We start from the raw sequence: 6,511 nt of genomic DNA on the forward strand, positions 1-6,511 counted from the left end.
CACAAGGGTCCTTATTAGAGCTAGGCAGAAGGATCAGACTCAATAGAAGATATGACAGAAGCAAAAGATTGGAGGTAAGGAATAGGAAATGAAGGGCCATACTCAAACAATGCAGGTGACCTCTAGAAACTGAAATAGGGAAGGAAACAGATTCTGCCCTGAAGCCTGCAGAAGGAGCACAGTCCTGAAAATACCTTGGTTTTCGACTTTTGGCCTCCAAAACTTTAAAAGAATAAATCCTGTGTTGTTTTAAGCTCCTGCATTTGTAGTAATTTGTCACAGAAGCCACAGGAAACTCGTATATACAAAGTATTTTTAGTGGCCTCTTTAACCACACTAAAACTTCCTCTGCTGTTGAGTTAAAACTTCCTCTCAATTCCATGCTTTAAACAGTCCTAAGGAGTCCCCTAATGCAGGGCATCTGTTATCCTGAGTGGGTCCAAGATGTCCAGTCTGCTTCTAGCAGCTGTTCAGAAACTACACTGACAGCATAGTCAGCCATGAAGACTCTCATTCATTTCAATGAGGAGAAAATAAGTTTATAAGCAATTTTGCAAAGGGTAACTATGTCATAATTGCAGCTTCAGTGTATCTGCTATGACAGAGGAGAAATCTATTTTGAAGAGCGATTTATTTTCTTTTACTAATTGTGTATTGAAACAAGTAAGGTTCCCTGACATCAAACAGAACAGTTCTGAGGTTTTACCCAAGATAATTGAACAGCTCCAGCTTCTGCAGTGTTTATCAAAATACAAAAGAAAAAGTAGAGGTCATCTTTTTTTGATAGCAAATGGGACTCTTGCAAGCTAAGGGAGAGAAAGCTATGTCATACATGGAGATAGGGTACTTCCCAGGGTCTGTAGCTTTAGAAGCATGGCCTGCCTGGCTCACGCACACTCCTGCTGCTGAGGCCAAAGACATCCCACCAATATGTCTGAGAGTGTCAGTGCTGGAAGCAATGAGCCCATTCTGGCCACATGCTTACCAAGGGACAGGTGGGGCCTGTGTCCCCTGAGCTGGCTGTGGGCAGGTGGATGGGCAGCTGAGCGGCCTAGCGGAGAGTGGGCTAGCAACGGGCTCCTAGCCCAGCCTTTAGGAGCCATGGAAGCACAGGGACAAGCACAAGGCTATGGGATGCAAAGTGACCCAAGGACAGGTGAGTCACAGGGATCTCTATTGCAATCATGCAGAATTGATGTGGTCTGACATGCCACCACCTCACATTCCTGAGGGGAACAGCCAAGCTGGCGGCTAGCATCCAGGCCATAACTGCAAACCCACACTGGGCAGGGTCTCCCTTCTGTGTGTTCAAGTGTTCTCAAGTTAGATTTTTAACAATTTTTAAAATGGCTGAGTTCAGGCTTAAAACCAACCACAAAAATGGATCTCAATACAGCTCTAAAGCCAGGGGTGCATCCAATAATCCCAAACAGTGACTCCCAGAGGCCAGGTGTCCATGGGCTTACATCCCCTCTCAGCACTGACCAGCACTGAGTTGATTTTACTCTTTACAATAAAAAAAAAAAAAAAACACTGAGTAATCTTGCACGTGACTACCAGAAACTGTCTTGTTGGAAACAAAATCTATTTATGTTTAATGAAAAGCCTGGCCACAGGCTTCATCTGCCACATTTACAGCACAGTGCAATGCACACAATAAACCAAACCACAAAGGCAGTTTCTGGCACTCACAGCACAGAGTTCTTTGCCACATGGGAATAAAGCAGACATTTTAAGAGAAGGAGGGAGATGGAGAAGGGTGTCACATTCACTTCTAGCTCTGGAGCTGAGTGGACACCAGTCCAGTCCTTCATGGAGCTGGTCACCACGGGCGCCACAGGTGGCCTGAATGTACCAGTTCCTGTGGAGCAGGGAATGCAGTCCCAGCTTGTCTGTGATCTCAGTGGTGTTCATGGTGTTGAGGAGGGCCTACTTGTTGGTGAACACCAGGGAGACCGTATTCCAGAGCTCATCCTCAGCCAACATCCTCATGAGCTCCTCATGGACCTTGTCCATGTGCTCTCTGTCACTACTGTCCTCCATAAAGATCAGGCCTTATGTGTTCTGGAAGTAGTGGCACCACAGAGGCCAGATCCTGTGCTGGCCTGTCATGTACCACACAGTGAAGCTGATGTTCTTAGATTCCATGGGTCTGCATTGAAGCCTATGATGGGAACGGTGGTCACAATCACCCAGCGTCAGCTTATACAGAATCATCATCTTGCCTGCAGCATCCAGGCCCACCATGAGGACAAGCGTTTCTTTTCTGCCAAAAACACCCTTAAAGAGGTTGGTAAAGATATTCCCCATGGACCCTCAGCCTCCCAAGTAGCTGGAACTACAGACGTGCACCACCACACCTGGCTAATGTATACATTTTTAGTAGAGAAGGGGGTTTTGCCATGTTGGCCAGGCTGGTCTCGAACTCCTGGCGTCAAGTGATCCGCCCACCTCAGCCTCCCAAAGTGTTGGGATTACAGGCATGAGCCACCATGCCTGGCCTCCATCAAATAACTTTTTAAAAAACCAATTCTCTCAATTTCCTTGCATTGCTGTCTTCCCTTCACACTCTCTGGAGTTTGTCTCCACATCTAGACTTTCCCTGAGCTTCTGATCACACTGGCAAATATCACACAATTTTCCAATTGCTATCACTCTAAGTCAAGGGTCTTATCTGGGCTCCCCTTCCTGCTCCATAACCCCTTCTTCTGTCTTTGGTCAAATCCCTTTTCCACTTCTTGAAGTAATGCTTCAAACTTCATTGTCTCCTTAGGCTTCCTACTCTCCCCTCCGCAATCCCAGCCCTCCCTCAGGAAATTATCTCACTTCACACTTTCAACTTCTTGCCCCCTGTCTCACCACTACCTTCATTTAAGGCCAAGCTTCGTTTCTTGCTTTGTCTCCTCAGAAGATGAGATGTTCCTCCTCTAGTTCAAAACTAACTTCTTTCTTTGGGTTTTAATCTCATTCTGTTGTATTTCTACCTCAAATTACTCCGATTATTACCTGCTCTCTCTCTCTCCCATTCAATTGTCTGTTTTCTCTCAAAGTATACAGTTGCTCTAGTCATTCTTATCTTTGAAAAAGAAAATATTTGAACTCCAAAGTTCCCTCTTGCTTTGAGCCACACTTTCTAGACCACTCTTGATTCCTCTACTTCTTCACCTCTCATTCACTTCTCACCGTAATTTAATGTCTACTCCAAAAGCAGCCCTGAAATTACACTGGCAAATACGACAAATGAGTTCCATGTTTCTAATTCCAACAGTATTCTCATTACTAAATTCCTTGTTAGAAAATGAGAACAAGAAATTAGCTTAAACAGAAATAGAGAATTTTTTTAGGGTTACAGAAATGACTTCACAGGACTCAAAGGCAAAAACGCCTGGGCTTCAAGAAAGACTAGAATCAAAAAATGAGAAGTTACTGGCAATTTGGGCAATTTTTCCTCCCTGCCTCCACTCCCCTCTGTTGCCCTAGTATCTGTAGATGGGCTTTCTCTGCCTCTTCTGTCCACATAGCATCCCCAATGAGTCCTCATCAGTGCTACACTTCAATGTCTCTAGTAGAATTTGTGCCTTCTGAGGTAGCTATCTCATTTTAAATCAGCTCTAAGACTAAAAGTTATTTATGTTTCTACACTCTGTCTCCCCCCTTCTTCCAAATAATCTATATCCTACTTTTCAGACTACAAAGAATAAACTTAACCTATTTTTATACATATCATTCCTACAAATACTTCAAAACAACTATCATGTCTTATTGAAGTTCCTTCTTCTCTGAGCAAAGCAATCCCAGGTCCTGGTCCTCCCCAGCCTTAACCAGGTCTAAACCAGTGGCTCCCAAACCAGCAACAGCATCATTACCTTCGGGAACTTGTTAGAAAGTAAGTTTTGGGGTCCCAAGTCAAACCAACTGAATGAGAAACTCTGGGGCTTAGGATTCAGCAATCCAGATTTTTAAAAAGTCCTCCAGGTGTTCCTCATGCATGCTCAAGTTTGAAAGCCATTGCGCTAACCTTTCTCTCATCTGTCTAATTCTCCAGAAGTGTGACTCACCTCAGCTGAGCACAGTTCTATAGGCATGGGGTTGGGTGATAGATACAACAAAGAACAGTATGGTCTTCATCACTCTTGCTGTTCTTATTAACACTTAACAGTAACTAAAAAGTATTTTATAAATTTGTTTGCTGGTTTTTATTTTACTACTCACAAGAATGTAAGTTCCTTTAAATGAGAAGACCATGTCTGCTTTACTTATCCTTGTGTTCTTAGTGACCAGTACAGCACCTGGTTAATGGTAGGCACTCAACAAATAATTATTGAATAAATAAACAAATAAATGAGTGAATACTATGGTAATTGGTTGTAGCCACATCATATCATTGATTCATATTGAATGTGTAGTCAACTAAAGGTTTCAGGACATTTTTCTCCCATCTGATACACATACATTTGGAGTTTTGTAGCTAAATATGGCAATTTGCCTCTATTACTTACCAAATCTCAGCTTGTTAATCTATAATTTCAGGCTATAAAGATCTATTTTCTTTTCAAACATCACAATTTTATCATTTGGAATAATATTTCTGCCCCATTAATATATTATAAATTTTACCAGGATTAGATAAATTTCTCTTCCAAGTACCTGTTCATAAAGCCAAATACCATTTTCTAGCATTCCTTTGGTAAGTCATTTAATTAGTTGCAAATGTATCCATATAGAGTACTGCTCCAATCCTCTAAAGCCAGTGGTTCTCAAACTTGAGATGCATCAGAGTCTCCTGGAGCACTTGCTGAAATACAGATTTACAGGACTACACTCCCAGAGAACCTGATTTGATAGGTCTGATGTAAGACACAAGAAATTGCATTTCCAAAATTTTCCCAGGTGATGCTGACACTTCTCATCCAGGGACCACACTTAGGGAACCACTGCTTCACCACATAACACACCTACAACTACAGAAAAAGGGCCTCTTATACGCTGGCATTTTTACAGCTTTAATCTCAATCCACTTGTTGTTATTCCTTTGCACTCTACTTTCAAATTATCATGGGGATAAGGATCTTAGGGATTTAAGAAAGCTTGTATGAAAATAACAAATGATTCCTGAAGCTCTTGAAAACACTTGTTAAATTATTAGGTTCAGAATATTGAAGTGTATGAGCAAGTTGCTTCATAATTTTGCCTCCTCCTACTCCATTCACAATTTAGACTCCATATACTACTGTACTATTACATGTCTATATAGAATATAGAGCTTATGTAGCCATCTAATGTTGAGTTAAGGTTTTATATCCTACAACTAAGTGCCACCTAGATATCATTCTTTGGATGACTTTGTGCATGAAACATATTCAAGTGGTTTTCACTCACGTGGTTGAACTTAGAGACTGGGCTTACATGAGCCAAACAGTGCTCAGGAGAAACAGCTCTAAAGCCTGGTTATACTGTGGCTTTTTTCACTATTCTTGTAACACTGATGAAGGAAAGATGTGACTTTTCATGTTGCCAATAGCAACTGTAAGCTTCTTATGGTCGGCATATGCATGAGTTTTTGAGGTGGTCTGTCAGCCCAGCTATGGCCCATATCTGTCCTATCATCCAGGCTTTTGTCCTCAGAACTCATATTCTCCTATATTCCATTCACCTCACCTTCTGTCCTTGAGCTTGGCATTGCTTTTCCGACATGGACCTTTTGCTTTCCAATGCAGCCTGTCACTCTAATTACATTGCACTGCTTTTAAATGCCTGGAAGATTCTATTTTTTAGGATGGATTATGAGATGAGAAAAAGTAGAAATACAGAGTTTGAAATAGAGAAATAATATAGCAACATTCTCGGGGAGAAGGAAGGGATAGAATTAAAAGCAAGTCGGTACATGCATGCAGGGGTTCACTGCTCGCACAAGCTTACACTTGGGGTGTGAGGGGATCGGAGTACTGACTACACATGGAGAGAGGGTCACATCATCTATCCTCTGACACTGAAAGAAGGAAAAATAGATGCAAATGGGGCAATTTCGTAAGTGGTGAGTGAAGAGTTCAAGTTATTTCACAACTAATTACCTTGCTTTTCTTGTGAAAGTGGCAAAAGACATACTCTGCAGAGAATTAGGAGATATGGGCAGATATATGACTTGAAACCTTTAGTAATGATTTGTATTGCCTGAGGAGAAACATGGAAGAGGGAAATGATGAAGCGTGAAGGTCCTAGTGAGGTTGGAGACCAAGTGTGTGTCCAGATTCTCTTCATATGGCAGTAAGATTTTCTTCAGCAGCATGGAGCAGCACTGCTAAAGGAGCAGAGAAGGTAAATTGTGGCATTGAGCTCAAATCTACACACACAAAATGCAGGTAACAGGATGAATGTTAGTTAAAGAGTTATTGGGCTGATGCATGGAATCCAGATTAAGTACTGGGGGAAAAAAAATCAATAAGTGAAGATAAAGAAGAATCCAAAGATTAACGTCAAATCATAGTTTTCCTAGAAGTAAGGACATGAGAAA

General features: G+C 41.8%; 1 pseudogene; it reads right to left on the reverse strand.

Moving 5' to 3' along the window:
• Nucleotides 1-1,632: 1,632 nt before the first annotated feature.
• Nucleotides 1,633-2,310, reverse strand: LOC105500600 (annotated as a pseudogene).
• Between the last annotated feature and the right edge of the window lie 4,201 nt (nucleotides 2,311-6,511).

This window comes from Colobus angolensis, unplaced genomic scaffold (assembly GCF_000951035.1).
Source record: "Colobus angolensis palliatus isolate OR3802 unplaced genomic scaffold, Cang.pa_1.0 Scaffold67, whole genome shotgun sequence".
In the NCBI taxonomy this organism is placed as follows: Eukaryota; Metazoa; Chordata; class Mammalia; order Primates; family Cercopithecidae; genus Colobus; species Colobus angolensis.